Source organism: Thermobia domestica, chromosome 3, assembly GCF_964235325.1.
Source record: "Thermobia domestica chromosome 3, izTheDome1.hap1.1, whole genome shotgun sequence".
NCBI lineage: Eukaryota > Metazoa > Arthropoda > Insecta > Zygentoma > Lepismatidae > Thermobia > Thermobia domestica.
In genome coordinates, this window is record NC_137456.1 from 205,597,242 (window position 1) to 205,616,186 (window position 18,945).

At 36.8% G+C, this 18,945-nt stretch overlaps 1 protein-coding gene across 6 annotated transcripts in view; it reads left to right on the forward strand.

Annotated features, from left to right (window-relative positions):
• The window catches only part of Ten-a (Teneurin-a transmembrane protein), a 1,171,522-nt gene that overhangs the window by 1,024,071 nt on the left and 128,506 nt on the right, over window positions 1-18,945 (forward strand). The gene's annotated exons all lie outside the window — the stretch shown is intronic.

The window sequence follows — 18,945 nt, forward strand, 5'->3', positions numbered from 1 at the left end:
CTTTGCTTCCCTTAATAACACATCTTTGCAGTTTTCGTATCCCGATACTGAATGAAGGAAATAAGGGAAACCTCTTTTGGGATGATCGGCCTTACGGATTAAATTCAAAATTGCTGGAATATGATGGAACACAGTACTCTTTTCCGTCCGCTATATGGTCTATCCATCCAAGTCACGGGTGTTATAACTGGGGTGAGTCTGTTAAGATGTGGCTCGGATTGGGTCAAGTGTACGCGAGCATGGTTCAAGCAAAACCGGTGAGAACATTAATTATTAATATACTAGACGCGCAACCATTACAGTCATCATCATGTCTATCACGACGAACGTGAAAATTAAGGACAGCAGCATCATTTCAGGTTTAGCTTAAGAGAGACAAGATTCTCCGGAATTTTTACAGTTTCGCATTTTTCATTGCTACATTATTATACCATTGATTAAAATGTGTACATATTCCAAACCAAGGGAGTGATTGCCTTCCTGTATCCCCCAACGGCATCACTGGTTAGGGAGAAGGGGGAGTTAGTTACTAGAGATTGAAATAAGGAAATTATTAGATGTAGAGATAGTTGGTTTGAGAACCAACTGAGTTTAACCCGTGACCTCAGACTTATTTTTATCTTTTTCCTTTTTGTTATGCAACCTTGGATGTAGTGTATTTCCTACCAAGTACTAAAGTATGCAATAGATATTTCGACATCTAAATAAACTATTTATATAAAATGAGTTCTGAAGAAATCTGTGATCTCTTTCTAATGTTACAACATAAGAAAATAATTTTATTGAGAAAAAATCTTCTACAGATAGCAACAGACTAATATCCCAAACACTGGGATTAGAACATATGGGAGAGGCTAAGGTAGTATCTACCCCATGTCCAAGGTTATGGGTTAATCAGCAACATTTTTCGCCTTAGACAATTGTTGCCTTTCTGGGCAAAATAACAATTTGCTTCTCAATTGTATTTAACTGTTCTACCCTCCTGTATATATATATATATATATATATATATATATATATATATATATATATATATATATATATATATATATATATATATATTAGTATATAAATAAGTGTATACTAACATTTAACATATGTAAGTACACATATAATTACTTATTTCAGCTGACAGTCTTCAATACAGGTTCAGGTTTGTTAGGAACAAAGGAGAATTACTTCTACTTCATAGTAAATATTTCCCCGAAGATTGCCTTGGTTATTATTATATAAACGTAACCAAGAAGGTTCTGTCAGTGTTTTCACCCACCTCCTTCGAACATCGATATGTCACTCACGACGTACCTGGAAGATCAAAAATAGTCGCCATCAGCATCGACGACCTCCTGCCAACATTCTGGAACGCCATGGATTGGTGGGCCGTGAAGCGAAGATATCAAGTGCATTTTGCACCTCTACTAGGGATTTGAACTAGCGTCTCTAAGGTGATTGTCCAAGGAACGGAATAGGTGATAATCGGACGGTGCAATGTCCGGGGAGTATGACGGATGCAATGATATTTCCTATTCAAGGCGTAGAATGGTGTTCCGCGTCATCCTAGCCACACGGGACTTAGTGTTGTCCTGTAACAAGAGGACACCTTTGCGATTCAGAAATGCAGGCTCAAAAGTTTTCAGCTTTTCTTGAACACAGCTCAACTGCTGACAGCACACAGTTGTATTGATGCTCTGACCAGCTGGCAGCTGTTCCCGAAACACGATGCCGCGAGCAGTCAACCAAACACACAGGAGGTTGTTCTTGTGTGCAGTACTGGTTTCAGATGTTTTGGAACCAGTTCGTGGTATGCTAATTATTGACGACGGTGCCGTGGAGCTTCGTAGAGGACCCACTTATCATCACATGTCAACGCTCTGTCCAGAAATGACTCCTTCCTCAGACAAGACAGCAAAGAAACACAGGTATCTGCTCGCGTCGCCTTCTGGCACGGAGTCAAATCATGTGGGGCCCATCGACCGAACTTGTAGTGCTTCCTTAGTTGATGGAGGTGCTGTCGAATGGTTTCTCCACTCACACGGAATTGTAGTCCCAGTTCTTCACATGTCTGGCTACTGTTTGCCTCAATTGCTGCCTGAAGATCTTCGTTTTGTACATGTGTTGATCTTGCAGCACGTGGTGCGTCTTCGAGTGTTTCTTCACCGTTCATAAACTTATTAAACAACCACTGCACTGTCCGCGTATTCACGATACCCACACCAAAGACCTGGCATATCTTCACGCTGCAGCGGCGTTTGACCCCAGTTTGAACTCATACAACATATACGCCGTTATGACGCTCTGTGGAAGTCCCATGTTCACTCTGTTCTTACTCAAGTTCACAGTGCAACTGAACTGCCACAACCAGGTAGTATCACACAAACAACTGACCTTCGCCTCATCTCCATTCGCATTCATCTCACGGTGGGAGGGCCAATTGAACACAGACCTCCAGAAAAAAGCGACAGAACTTTCTTGGTTACCTTTATAGATCCCTTATAGCTATATGGTTATTTCACGTGTCTTCGCTAGTACCAGATTTAGGTTTGATGGAGTCCTAAGCTATTGAAAGTAATATGACCCTTTATATGTCTAACTTTCATTTTCAGCGATAAAATGTCGTCATTTTGTGGGTTTTAATATATGCTATATAGTATTTTATAGACCTAGTAAGTATCTAAATATATTTATTTACTTCATATTGATCAACTTACAGTATTTTATAATTTTACAACATTTGCAACACATTGCAAAATTCTTTAGAAACACAAAATACAGGCTCATAATCTAGTCTCTGGAGGATTGCTATAACATGAAACAAGAGATGTCAATATATTACGCAAAACTACTAATAATTATACAGGGCAAGTTAAATTGATGGACCCGATTTTAGAAATGTATTCTGTGAAATCTAATAAATATATGTTATTGAGACATGTGGCTCGAAAATTTAACTTTTAAAGTTTAGTTTACGTTAAGTGTTTCCATTTTCTACCCCTAAGAGTTAGCAGCAAGCATTTAAGGAAAATGACTTTCAATGGAGGGCAGATATCTTTCTTTGTGCTTCATTATCATGTAACAGATCTGTGATTGGTGTACACATGTCTTAACTCCATGTGATTTCTTCATGTGGAGTGGGTTTTTAAAAAGATCATGTTTACGTACTACCACTTTCAACAACATTGAATGATCTGTCTGCCCGCATCACAGCAGCTATTGTTTATATTGACCGCAACATGCTGGAAAAGATTTGTCAGGGGATAGACTATCGGCTTGATGTGTGCCGTGTTACGCGAGATGCTCACATAGAACATTTGTGAATATATTCCCAGAAAACTTTAACAGTTTTCCTTACTTAGTACATGTTTCATAATAACACATGTTTATTAGATTTCATACAAAAAATTTCTGAAATCCAGTCCATCATTTTGGCTTGCCCTATACATAGCGTTATTAATAATGACATTATGTTGTACAGTTGCAGTTATTAGAATACACACAATACAATTGTAGTTAATAGAATGCATTTTTATAATATCAATATGACCATAGTAGTCCATACTATTCATTGGGTCAGCAGACCTTTCTAACCTGTTACACTAATGCAGTTGTAAAAGATGGTATTTCAAGTAATACGTATGTCATATTCATATTAAATATCATGCAAAGAATGAACAAACTTTAAAACACTTTTCTTCTTGTCTTTGCCAAAACAAAGCCATTGATTATATCATTAAACTTTTCACTTTCTATGCACGTGAGACTGAAGTTACATAACTTTGTCATAAAACATTGTCGTTCTAAATTCATTTTTTACCGTCTTTAGCTAAGGAAAGATTTTTCTCCACGGCAATTTGAAATTATAACACAAAGGAAATTATCATTCTTAGAATTGCTTCTAAAGGAATGCAGATTGGAAATGGTCATTACAGATCCTGATGTGTCAGAGTTTCATGTGCATGACTTTGACTATGTCTAACATATTTATGAAAAATGTTTGACTTCTCCAACAACGTTCATGTCCACACCTTCAGGATACGTTTGGCTTAAAGCATTGAATCCTTTACGAATTTCTCCCTCTGTCGTATCTAGTTTTGTTAGGAATGAAAACTTTTTTGCAGTACCATTGTATACTGATGGAATATGTACCAAATTAGATTCTAATGCATCTATCACAGGTACAAATGTTTCGTTCCTGAACTCGTCTCTTGGCTTAAGGTTCTCTGCATCACCTTCAGTGTCATTTATATGCCTATTTCTAAATCTTCTGCTTTTCCTGGCAACATTAGGTAATTTGTTTTTTGCCTGTTCTTCAAAATGGCCAAAAAGATCTCTGGAATCTAACACAATCGGAAAGTGAAGAATATAATTTACTGCATACATCGAGGCTAATTTTGAAATCTTATACTGATTGACTAACTGTGAAATTCATCCAGCAAATAAATCCAAACACATAATTTACCATTAATTCAAACTCCTCCATTTTATTCAAAAGGTTTCTGGTTTAGTTTCTTGTTTCATCGTTCTCTGTGGTATATACATAAAGTTGCAATGTAGAGATCATTTCATCATAACTGTCAAGTATTGCACTTATGGGTCTTCAATGAGCTTCCCATCTAATCTCTAACAAAGACTTTGGAACTTTTTGAATCATCTTTGAAGAATGACAACAGTACTACCGATCTATGTGTAGATGATGAAAATAACTTACGTATATTTTTTGAATAATCTCCAAAAAGTTTACTGTACCTAAACAACAGTTGGAATATATATAGCATACTTATTAATCTTCAATATTATTTCTTGTATATCCTTGTATTTTCATGACATATTGGCAGTTTTATCATATGACTGGCCGTGGCACTTACTAAAATTAATTTTACATTCATTTGTAATGATCATCACCATCTTAGCATTTGTTAACCACACTTTGTCCTATGTGGCTACCATTGTTTAGGAAAGTTAGAAAATGTTTAATAGAGAATCCATCTGGTGAGACATACCCTACGATAGAACTAAGCTTATCAACATGGGACAGCTCAGGACTGGAATCTACAGAAACTCAAGTATTCTGTGCGTTTTAAATAATTAAAAATTGACTCTTACTTTCAATGCTATTATTTGGATAAATTCATCACATATTATTTTAGAAAGATAAGATGGAACACCTGATCCTCTATTTTCTATTTCGGTTCCAAACAGGGGACCCGTTAAAGCAGGACTGGGAAACAGGGACTCCATCAAAAGCAGGGCTGGGAAACGGGGACCCCATCACAAGCAGGGCTGGAAAATGGGAACCCCATTGTAAGCAGGGCTGGAAAACACGGTCCCCTTATAAGCAGAGCTGAGAAATTGGACCCCATTTCAAGTGAGGCCTCAGTACTTGCTTCATAACAGGCTAATACATAACAGTACGAAATGTCGTTATTTAGGCGTTTTATCTTGTTTGCTTTTGCTCATTATTTAGAAATTGCATTACAGCCAGTTTGTTTCTTTAAAATTTGGGGGACAAGAGAGTGGGGCCCTAAGCTATAGCTTGTTTAGCTTATACGTAAATCCAGCACTGGTCTTCGGTAGAGAAGATCTGGGTTCGATTCCCGTTGGAAGTTCATGTCTCACTTAGCCTCCATACCACGAATATAATGCAACATATATCCAGGTAATATTTTTACAGTTCAGAGTATAACCACTTTAATTCCAGGATGTAATGGAGGCTACATTTTTGAAAACGGTCTCCGTATACCTGATCGGTGCTGAAAGAGACGCTAAACTCCAAATCAACAAAATAAACAGAGCAAATGAGTAATTCATTCGACAATTCATTTGAACACCAAGATATAGACCTTCTGCTTAATTGAAATCAGAATTGAAATCTGCTCCTCCATGCCGAATATGCATTTGTTAACCATATATGCACGAGGAAGTTGCAAAATGTCCATGAAATTTCGCAAATTTAGCGGCGCCCGGATGTACTGAAAATTTGTAACTATTCCCCACCTTAAACTCGCTTTACATACCTTGCCAATTAACTATTCTCCACTTACTGGTATTTTATAATTATGTATTTTGATTGCAAAAATAACACATATTTATATATGACTTCACATGTTTACTTTCACAGTAACATTTCAGAGCTAAATCAATATAAAATGTAACTCGAAAAATTAATTTCTTTTCTAAATACTTGGGAAAATCTTGTAAATATACGGTACAAAAGGTGTCCAGAATTTTATTTTCTCCTTCATAATAATTTATTTAAAGGGCATAGCTGAGCACACACAATGTTAAAAAAACTACTGCGGAGTTCTCTAGCCTTTGAAACAATATAAGCCTGCCCTTTACCCGCGACTTGCAGAACGAATTCCTTCCATCTTGCTTGTGCATAACCAGTGCAACCGCATAATCAGCTTAGAATCTTCATCCTATTTCCTCTGCTCTCGCCCGGCGCACAAAAGTAGCTATAAAACAAGTTTATTTGGTCACGGCAGAAGTGTGATTACATTGTACGTAAAGACAGATATTTGAAAATCTGCTGCATGAGGCAGGCGAATTCAAAAAAGGACCAATATGGAACGCATATATTTTAATCAGGCTCGACCTTAGCCATAGGAACTAAATACACGGTTCTGATCGGTTGGAGTTATCCGTTTCTCGCCACGTAGCATACATATTGCACATATTATTCGCCAGTTGCTGTCGGTCTCCGTAGCCAAGTATGCTAGTGGGCGGGCTAGTAATAAAAACTCTTTTGGGTTGGATTCAAACCCCGCACAAGGAAAGTTTTTTTTAAATTTTTTCATAACACTTTTAACATTAACATTAGAAAAATAATACTAATTTGCCCTTGTACGTAATATATAATGCATAAATTGTGTTATAATGAGTGCAGTTGCAGCCATTTTGCCAACCGCTAGTTAGCTTCTGTAATAGTTATATATTCCTTCACTTGGCATGACTTTGTGGATGTAACCCCGTGTCCCACACCAGAAGAGTGTGATGCGCCCACCACGTGGACACACCAAATTTCTGAGTACCTACCAGTTTATATTACTGATCGAGACAGCTCTGCTATCAAACCAGATCTGCAGGCATGGCGCCCGAGAATTATAAGGCAAGCTCACCCCCACCAGTGCTATCACTAGCTACCGAATTCCACAGTTTGACCACAGCCCAGCATACTCCAAGTCAATCCAGGAGCTCCGGGCGAACGCGGGGTGCTTGATCAATCCCGCCCTTGCCTTCCTCTATCTTTCAATGCCACCGCCATCCGCGTAGATGCTGCAAACACGTCAAGATAATTCCTTTTCATATCCCAGATCCAATAGTACGTGCAAGTTACCATCTGGATTTGAGGCCCGCCTGTTATCCTGGAGGAATTGCGTTCTTCTACTGGAATCGGCAACCGTTTTCCAGATGTTTGGGATTGGCATCTTCCTCCAGTTGTCTCGGATGACCCTCCAGGCAGTATATTAACCTTTTCTCCTCCAGTATAATCGTCCAAGCAAAACGGAACGTCCTTTAGTTATTTACGGTAGTGGTACTCTGTACATCACCGTAAACAATGACTGGTATAGACTGTCTGCTGTCCAAATATGTCATTTGAAAATCCATCCCGGCTTCATTCCCGGCAGACCTTTCCAAGCAGTACGGAACTTCCTCTCTTTTACATGTACCATGTACACATTGTAGCTATCTTTTACAGCTATATCCCGAACCTATGATACGTATAAGCTACCAATGTGAAAGTTGTTACATCTGCCTTCAACAGGATCTTCTAAGCAATACAGGACTCTCTCAAGTTACGCAGAGATACTTCATTCGTTACCTGACCCAATGATTGATGTAGACTGTCTAGTTTTAAAGACATGGATATTTGTGAGTGATTCACGCGATAGAGTCGTGGGTTCTGTGACCTGTAACTTTCAACTAAACCTGGAACGAAGGATGTAGCCCACTATCTAACCTACTTTTGATATATTAAGTGTGCATAAGAATACTAGCACCCATCTCAGCGCACGAGGACGCATTTCATGGTCTTTGAGGGGTATCCCTTCCGGTAGAGTTTTGGATCCGCCCCACTATGTACTCTCACTACCCCTCTTTTGCACGTTTAGGTACCACGTAGTCTTATATCCCAGACCCAAGGCTACGACCTAATTGCCCATGTCGAAGGTTGGCTGAAACCTCAAATCTGCCGGTAGAGGTGGCGGTGAACATTAGTGTTCTTCCTACCTCGATGAGAACGTGACGTGTTCACACGTAACGTCCCAGATCCGATGGCACTGGTTAGTCGCCATTTGGAGGTCCGGCTGAAGCCTTCATTCTCTAATAGATTGTTGTTCCCTTTTCCTTGCTGTCCATTTAGGAGCAATGATTATGATGACATATAAGTAACGTGTTTCCACGTACATTCCACGTTCCGGTTTCCTCCCCGAAAACATGCGCACTACCATCATCAGGGGCACTAGACAGGTGGCCACACATTTTGATTAAATCACCTCCCCTTTCTCAGCACATGTTTGAGACCGATTATTGTGGGGTTATCTGGAAGACACTGTCATTGACATTAACCCATGTATTGTTCATGAAGATATTAGTATAGTCCGCTGTAATTACGTTCCGCAAAAATCGCCAACACTAACTAACAATGCCCTGCCATTATGTTAACATTGTTCATCCATAGAATTTTACCAATTTAAAATTGAGGGCACGAAATTCAGAGAAATCGACGTACTTTTTCCAAAGAAGAGGCCATCAGCATTGATGAAATGTACTAATTTTCCTTTGTTGCACTTATTGTCTTCAGTAGCAGCCGCAGTTCTAGGAACAACTTTAATAACTGGCAATAAAGCTCCACTGTTCTCTCTCTTTTTCTCAAAATATTCGCTTGCATTAGGTACAATGTCCTTTCCTGGGAGCTGGGGCACTGTTGCTTCTGTTTGACATAATTTAAGTATCTCAAATAAATAGAAATAAAACCCTATAAAATAGCAAACGATTCAACAAAACATAAGAGTCTAAACAAAACAACAAAGCACTTCAACTATAACGCAAGAATTTAGAGAACACTCGCACACGTCTGTAAGCAACCTCCATACAACCGTACCCGTAACTGAATAGGGAGGTTCAGTGAGTTGCGCTATATTGACAACACAGGATTAACCTACGTGCTTTCAGGTCAGCGAGGTTAAACAAGGGGTTTGGGCCAGGACGGAGTAAGAACGGCGGAAGTATAATTTTGTTCATGAGAAAGACTAATTTCTCGTTTAATTGTTCTCCAGGCCACTAAGGAATCATTAATAGTTTGCGGTTTGAAGCTTTAGAAGTGCCACTGAGGAGCGGTTGTCAAAAATCCTTTTTCATTTTGTTTTGAGTTCCCTATAATTCTAGTTTAGAACGACATATTTCAAACATACAGCTGTTATGTCTATCAGGACATTTTTCTCCTTTAACCGGCTCTTCTGAATTATATAAACCAATAGTTTGATATTTGAAATGTTTCGTGAGAAATTTGTAGCAACAATTGCTCAAAAAATTCTTCTTTCACTTTTCCTAAGCAAAATTAAAATTATTTCTCGAGAAATGTTATTTCTCTTATTACATCTAGTTAGATTAAGAAAAATCTTCGGCAAGATTTCAACCACTAATTAACTATTTAGCCTATGGAACTCGAAGGTTCCATGCCACATTCACAGAAACTCTCCATTAATCATTGCCCTTTGCCAATTGGATTCAGTTTCCAGTTTGTGTTCCTATTTCCACGCGATCCATCTTAATATATTGTTCCCCTACCTGTGCCTAGGTCTTTTTCCGATTGGGTTCCCAGTTAAAATTTTGAAAGAGTTTCTAATTTCTTCCATTTTGGTTACATGATCTACCCACAAGAGACTCTTAAACTTAATGATCCTAATAATGTTTGGTAAGCAGTATAAATTGTGCAGTTCTTTATTATTAAGTTCTCGTCATTCCTCATTTCTGTGTCATTTTGGGTCCGAATACTCGTCTCAGTAATTTGTTTTCAAGCAGTTCAATCTGTGTTCTAAGCACTGGCGCGAATCCCGGGGGGATGAGGGGGACATGTCCCCTTCAATCTTGGAACTGGGGGGATTGTCCTCCCAAAAATCCGATTTGAAATGTGTTCTTGGGAAAAATGTGATGATTTGTGTCAGATTGCCTCAAAGGAAAGTGAGATAAAATTAATGTCCCCCCTCAGAACATCCTCAAATCTGCCCGCCTCACAATGTTGAAGACAACTCTGCTCCCTTCTCCCTGATACTCCACAGGATTGTTTTTCAACTTCACAAATATTTGAGCATCACTTGGCACAAAAAAAGAAACGGTCCTACTTATCCCCATGTTTACCCCCATGCATCCCCATGTCCTACTAAGCTGCCATGTTTGCAAACATATAGAACAACAGGCAGAATTATCGTCTATTTTAGGTTTCAAATTCTTCGATATATTTTAGGTTTCAAATTCTTCGATATAATTCGCGAAGTTCGATCAAAGAGTTTGGATATGAATCTCTGGCAATCAAAAGGACCTGAAGGATTACAAGCAAGCAAAGAAGAAAGGCAAGCAAGCAGTTAGGGTAGCGAAAGGCAAGTCTTATAGTGAGTTATGCAACAACCCGGAAACAAAACAAGGAGGAAAGATTATTTATAAGATTTCGAAGGCATGAAAGATGCAAAAGTAAGATATTCCGCATGCGTGCTTCATCAAGGATGAAAATAACCAGGTTTTGACAAGTGAAGACAAGGTATAGAACAGACGAAAAGAATGTTTCTAGAAACTTCTCAATGAAGAAACCCCGGGGGAAACTTGCGAAAGGCGGTACTGACGAAGGAATTAAAATATTTCGGGTCAATACTACAGAAAAATGCATGAATAGAAGAAGATATAAATAATAGTATTAGCAGATGTTGGACAGAATGAAGGGAAGCCGAAGGAGTATTATATAACCGTAAGATACGAATACGCCTTAAAGAAAAAGTTTACAGAACTGTAGTGAGATCTGCCATATTTTACGACGACGAACAGAAGTTGCATGCTGCAAAGATAAAGATGCTGTGGTGAATGTGTGCAGTAACGCAGAAACACAAAATTAAGAATGAAGTGATCCGAGGAACAGTACAGGTAAGATAGAAAACCTTCAAGAAATAGACTTCAATTATTTGGACATGTAGGAAGAAGATGGTCGGAATACGTAATTTACCGATGGATGCTATAGAATTGAATTGGAATCAAGAGCGAGGCCAACCAGAGAAGTGGGAAGGTTGTATGAACGATATGGTGTTGTATGGTGTCACAATAAATATGAGACAAGATAGAAACAGGTGGAGGACAGCGATCCTAAAAGCCAACCCCAGCTAACTGGAAAAAAGGTTTAAAAGAGGAAAAAAGAATTTGGGCTGAATAATAACATGAATTCCCTGTTTTCAGTTGATATTTAATTTTTTCATAGGTATGATTTTGTTCTGATCCCCACTTGAGAATATCCACTTTGTAAAAAGTATTATTTGATATTTAATGTGTCTATAGTTTGCAGCATGGTGGAAAGACTACAAGGTGGATGCAATGCAGTGCTACATTCTTGTCGCTCTGGCGCATGACGTCATCTTGGTCTCACGTGGCCAGCGAGTCAGATGAACTTTTAACAAGCGCTTGCTCGCTGGTATCTTACACGCAAACTTCTCTTCTATTTATAGTGATCTTTTAAATTTTAGTAAAAATTTTAGCACAAACAATAATTATATAAACGTAATGTAATCAATGCTTAAGCTAAGTGTATTCAAAGGAAGATATTTACAATAGCAAAAGAAACAGCAATATCAGTTCATATTAAACAACTTTTAAGCTTGAACAAGCCAATATTACTCACTACATTTTCTGCTTTTTCTTTCTTTCTTTTCTTTTTTAAATATCTGAAGTAATACATTCGAGTATGTATAGGCCTGAATACTCTATAACAGTATGTCATTAATGCATTTCATTATTATATATTTATGTATGCTCAAGTATATTTTCGTAACACATTGATCGGTTTTGATTTACTATTATTATTATTTTGCTTGAAAGAGAATTCTTTACTGATAACCCCATATAAATTTTGAGAATATCTCAAGGGAGAATTTATGGTTTTCGTAAACAGAAATGCACGTACGTATATTTTCCTTATGCTTGGACAGTTTTTTTTTTTTTTTTTTTTTTTTTTTTAAGAGGTTGCTCCCATGAAGTTTCGTCAAAATCTCAGGGGAGGTTAAAAACTTTATTGAGCAGGGACGCACGTATTTAATATTTTAAATATCGTTTTTATTTTTGATTTATAAAAAAAACATCTTATTTGAAATCGTTGATCGCTTATTTATAGAATTTGTATTTGAACAAAAGGTTTGGTGAAACTGACAGTTCTCTGAATATTAGTGTCAAAATTTACGCCATAACAAACTGTATTATTAAACATTTGTACGAAATAAAACGTTACATATACTATTGTGTTCTAAAAATGTATAGAAATAAATATGTGTGTACAAAGTACCTCAAACAAAGAAATTGCAACATGACTATTCCAAGCAAGAAACAAAGTGCTAGGCGTAGGTGAAGACGATGTAGGGGTGTTTCAGCTAGACTAGAAAACATATAAACCATAAAATTACATAATTTTCTTAATTTTCTTGATAAGTTTTCTCTTTTCTGTCCCGTGGACTAAAGAAGACAAAAGATAAATGCAAGTGAATGATTATGTGGAATTTGGTGGAATGAGAATTCAGGAGTGCCCCGAGAAACTCACGGACACGATGTTGTCCACCAGAAACTCACTTGATCGAGAAGCGGACCAGTACCCCTTGCACCAGAGGTGAGCCTTCTGCCACTGAGCCACCGTGCTTCCTTGCTTAGTTTCGAATCTACCATATTTTTAAATTTACTGCAGTCATTCTTAATTTTGTAATTCTGGTGGGAACCCCTAAATATGTATGCAAAATAAATTATCCAAAGTTATGATTAAAATTAACAAAAATTTCAAAATCTGAGTGTAAAAATGTCCCGAAAATGTCGCCCTGACATGGTAGGTGGATACTTTATTCTCTTGATCTAATACATTGTTATATACGTATATCTTTGTAATCGTTAATCGTTATTACGACCTTCCATTCGTTAGTTAATTTGAAGTGCAACGTCCCGTTTTAACACCGAGGCTACAGGGAATGCAGACCTCCAGAGTGAAATGGAACCTGAACTACTTTAACGCGTTCAATGCTCTCCATTTGCGTAACTCGAGGGAGGTAAGCCTCCTAGATCATCGTGCCTCCCTTCTCGAGTTACATTCCTGCCTCTGTGGGGAAAATTTTATCTCAATATCTTATGTAGAAGGAAATGACGATAGAAATGATCACCTCTGTCAGTTCCCCTCCCTCATGATTTCGAATCCGGGTCTTGCCCCAAAGTTCGTCTTTTTAAATCGTACTATTGGATTTTTGTATGCAGAATCAACACAAGCTACTGTAGCTCTATATACTATTATTACATACTATTAATACTAAAAAGAAACTACATAATGAAATCGCTTTTTTATAATTTCATTTAACATTGCATTTATTTATTACTTTTATGTACCATATTTTAGGTTTATTTTGTCCTGTCGCCTGCAACCTAAAATCCATTTCTGGAGACATTCCCCTCTTTTTGAGGAAATCTAAAGTATTTTATATTAGTTCCCTTAGTTTTTATGTAATAATTACTACAGCCGTACACTGCACAGTTAGGCATTCTCGATATCATTTAAGAGAACAAAGTAACAAAGAATTTCCACTTGTCACTTAAAGCCGCGCCGTTTCCCGTTGTCTCTTGCAAACCAGATGACGTCACAGCCACGACAGCGCTCCAGACGACATGCGCATGCAACCACCTTGTAGTCTTTCCACCATGGTTTGCAGTATTACAGTCAGAGCGGATTTCCATTTATTTAGTTTTCTTCGCATTTACTTCTAAATCCACGTGTTTAATAAAACCTCTGCACTTCTTTGTATTGTCCTCATATAATCATCTATCAGATTGACACAATCATCATAACCCCATAATCTGGTGAGTACCATTCATCTAGACCCTGTTTCCTATCTTTAATTTTCATTTGCGTACTTTTGAACTTGCATGACGAAATTACTGCAAAATATGTTTTATTTCTCTATTTTTTCCTCGATTGTATGTTTTTCCTTTATTAGTGGGAACTAATTTTTCTCCAGGCTGTCGAATAAATGGATTTCGTTGTGCACTTTGGTGCAAATAACATTACAGGAAGAAGCCGGTTCGTTCTAAAGATGAGTGCTAAAGTAAGTAATATTTGGCTCCAAATTTCACTTGACATGATAGTGTAGATGTAACGTAATGGCCTTATGAATAATACAGCTATCTAACATAGGTTCAAATCCTGTTCATGTCAAAGTTAATATTTTTACAAAGTGATTGTGAAGAATCGACTTATCATACTAGACAAGTAATACATAAGAATGTGGAAGCAAACACCTGTATCATGATAGAAACGATTTACGAATGTTAGTTGGGAAAGGGCAAGGGAATTACCAAGACATTCCAAATACATCATTGATCTACAGTATACACTTTTCGTGTTATCGTTCTCAGAAAGAAACACTACACCATTTGTTAAACAAAGTTTGGCTAAAGCAATCTGTGGTGTAGTGATAACGTACTAGACTTCCAAATGGAAAATCTTGGTTCGATTCCCCATCAGGTTGTATGATTTATTCGCATAAAATAATGGCTGCAAACAGAGATTCATCTTCTGATGGAGAACTTACAAGGCATCACTGGCGATAGTTCGAATAAACAGTGTGTGCGTTCTACATCATACACTGCAATGATAAGTATGTTTCATATTTATATTCGTCCCCCCTCTCTCTCTTTCTTGACGTTTCCTTATCCTGTCTTTACATCTTTCACTTCTCCCCCTCTCTCCCTCACACATACACACGCACTTCATGTTCCAAAGTTAAAACAGCAAGAGCCCGATATACCTGGTCTGGAGAATCTAATTAACTGGGAACTTCGGCGTCGTGTTTTTCGTGCTCTGGGGATAACATCTCCAGTCCTGGTCATCTCTGACAGAAATACTGTTTAAACGCAACGGAATAGGTCAAAATCTCTTTTTTATCCTCTGGGTTACCGAGTCTCAGTCGAATTACCGGGTCCTTACGGATTTCAATCCTCGACCCAAATGTGGTCTATAACCTAACCAACATCATCCGACTGACACCATGATCCGTTTGAGCTCTTAGCATGTTCATTCTATATGTGTATATGCAAATTACGTTATATCCAGAAGAGATGAAATCAATGCTGGATGTTCGGAACAGATAAATCTTCGGAAAAGACTAGAAATGGTAACTTCTTTGATTATTTGAAAACAAAATTTTATTTATATACTAGTTCGACACAAAATTTGTTTCCATCCTATAATTCAATGTGTTTTATTCACGTTGAAATTTGAAACATGCTACATCTATCAGGAGCATAAACTTTTCCTTTCGAACATTTGTAACTTTTCATTACAATACAGTTTGGACTTTTAATATAGGGCATTTCTGATAGAAATTTAACAGTAAAATAGCACTCTTCAATTTTCTCTTTCTTTCCTTCTTTTTCTTTTCTTTTCGTTTCGTTTTTGTTTTTGTTCAATTTGTATTAGTAGTCTGAAATGGAGGATATGACCAACGCTATCTACTGGGCGTAGTAGAATGTATTTTGGATTAGTACATCTAATGAACACTACCGAATTTGCAATCGAACCACGCGGAAACAAAGCATGTATGTTAAACTTTTGGCATTATCCTAGATGTGTCTCGGAGATCTACAGTTCTACTTGAAATTGAGTATGATATCCATTATGAAAGTGACATAATGAATATTTAAAGCATCCTCTATATATTCGAATAATTCTGAAAAATATGTAAAAACAAACATTATTTCTGCATTATTGTTGGATTTCTGGAAACGGAACTTCATAATGTTAGGTTCTTTTCTTACTACGTTTAAATTCTACGGTTTTATCTGTTCTTCCTTTTATTTTTCTTCTTCTCTCTTCCTCTCTCTCTCTCTCTCTCTTACTCTCTCTCTGCCTCATTTCTGAATCTCTGTGTAATAGACATTTATTTGTTTCAATTTTTCATTGTGTGTGTTTCTGTTTCCCCTACATCACCCTATGAATCTTGTTTCGTCTCGATTTTATTTCATTTTATCGAAACTAATACTTGTGTAGTTTGAAATTAGAATTGCGCTCATGTTGTTAGCTAATTTTAATATGAATGAGAAGAAAGGAAGAGAGACAGGGGGTCTCTTTACCTGACACGATTATGGAATAAGAAGGTATATATTGGGTGACCTAACTGCACGGCGTTAGCTGTCGCATTTTTTTTATTTTATTTTATTTTTTTATTTTATTATTATTTTTTTTTGATGCGGAGTGTACAATAATGATCACAACGTACGTACCTCCTGTCCGTACTTCTCTACTCGGACTTCTTTTTCGGTTTCACTTAAATATATCTTAATTAATCTAACTAGCTTTCTTGGTATAACTACTTTGATAAGAAGTTTACAATATTTCCGTCTTAACTGATTCGAAGGTCTTTCTGAAATTAATAATTTATGTATTTAGGGATGTTGTAATCCCATTTGTTTTAGAGTAATTGGCGAATAATAAATATTTGGTCGATAGTATATAGATTTCGCCTAAATTTGCACTGATAATTTCCAATAATTTCATCTGGGATATGGGTCCATCTTGCTAAGAGAATATTTGAGGTAATTTTATAAAATATTGGCAGAAGAAAGATACCTAGGTAATTATTTTAATCAGATTTTATTGTGAATTGGTACAATGATTGATTCTTGGGGCAATTCCTACTTTCTTCAGATGAAGAAAAAGAATTTGAATATCTCGTTCCTCAATTTTTCCCCTCCAGCTAAAATTAACTCAGGGTCAATTTCGTATATTCTCGGAGTTTTGAGTTTCTTTAATTTCTTTACAGTAATTTCTATTTTTGTTCTGTTGCGCTCTGGAATATATCATGCTGTTTTATGTATTTCACTTTCATTACAAACATATAATTTTATGGCTGCATGTTTAGCGGATTGTCAAAAATTTCCACCTATTCAAAATATTATCCGCATCCGTGAGAATTTATGTAATTATGTTTTTCTATTTCAATAACAATATTTCAATTACACATATTTCAGTTACAGTAATATTTCTAATTAACTATAATATTTCTAAATATTACATTGTGTATAACTTTTTTCTTTACCTAATCTATTCATAATTACAGTTTTCATGCCATTATGTTTATTAGATTTACACAAATGAATGAATCTTAAATATAGGCATTTATTCACATGTTATTCACAGGCATTGAGATGCAGAAATAGGGACTTATTGGTCAAAATGGTCTTCATCTACAAAAACCCACGCAGGATTTTTTCCTGTGTGCAAATACCGACATACAAACAATGTTGCGAATGTATACACTTTGGTCCATATAACAATTCATATCAAACAAAAATTATTTATGCGCATTACATAACTTTATGAACAAGTGTAAATATCTTAAATATTGTAGTGTGTAAGTAGGCAACTCTAATATGTTTTGAGTTGTATTTCGAAGAACCGAAGAGCTCCTTCGTGGTAATGTGGATAGCGTACGCACATTTTATGCGTGGAAGATCCGGATTCCATTCCCGGCAGAGCGTATGTGGTTCGTATCCCACGTAAGCTGTAGGCCCAAGTCGCATATAGCCTCGCTACTGAACGGGAGCTAAACTCAAATCCAATACAATTCAATCGAAGAACCGAACCCCTTTTAAAAATTCAGGAGGCAATGATCATAGGTTTTCACACATGACTACAATCTGTGGCAACTACTGGCTTTACGCACTATAACGAAGGAAATCTTGTCACTCCTTTCATTAGGCTGTCAGGGGTGACATGGTTATTGTTGCTGACCCTCCTTTAATCACTGCCTATTACTTATAGCCCAAAGGTTAAAATCTTGGTTTGAAGAAGGCCAGTAATCTGGCGAAATGAAGTCTGGCAGTGAGATATTCTAGCGAACCATGTGAGGGTTTTGTTTACCTTACAATTCAGTGTAACATCCTCTTGGAAGCTCCGCCATTTGTTATTGAATAAAGCAGTGGTTTGCAAACTTTTTGACCCACATTTTACTGAATACCCACAATATCGCGACACACTTGTTTGATTTTTTATTAATGAGAATATAAATTCTATATTGTAACAGCTTATGCTTCTATAGAGTATTGATTCTATGTAGTATTGAGCAGAGCATTGTGGCTGAAGGCGTTGACTGCTACAGTCTGTCTCAAAATTGGTTGTAACTAATTACTAGGGCCCGGATAATTATTTAATTACATACTTTTGTAGGGGTTATATTTTTATACCAAATAAGGGTAATAATGTCATTTGTGACCCATAGTGCCTAAAAACACCCATTTGAAAGTACATATATTTACATATTTTACATTTATGTACATATAATTACATATTTTACTCATGAGCACATAATTTTACATATTTCTTGATATTTTCATGTTTTATAGGGATTTTCATACAAAAACTGTTCAACAATAGACTTTGAAAAGAAGAAAACACTCACCTCTCTTTGAATTTAAAGTGCTTGCTTTATTTTTAATTTTTAATTTTTATTTATTTACTTATTTATTTATTGTTTCACTGCGTTTCACCCTTTTAAAATAGTATTGAAGCGTAGTTTGGCGGATTGGTAGAGAGAGTTGGACACAACCTGATTTGATTAGCAATCATACACTCTCGGTCGCGGTAGTAGCGCTCACATCCTTACGTGAGATTAATAATTCAATCGAATTACTATCGCGACGCGGCTTTACGATTGCCTATCGTGTTTTTGT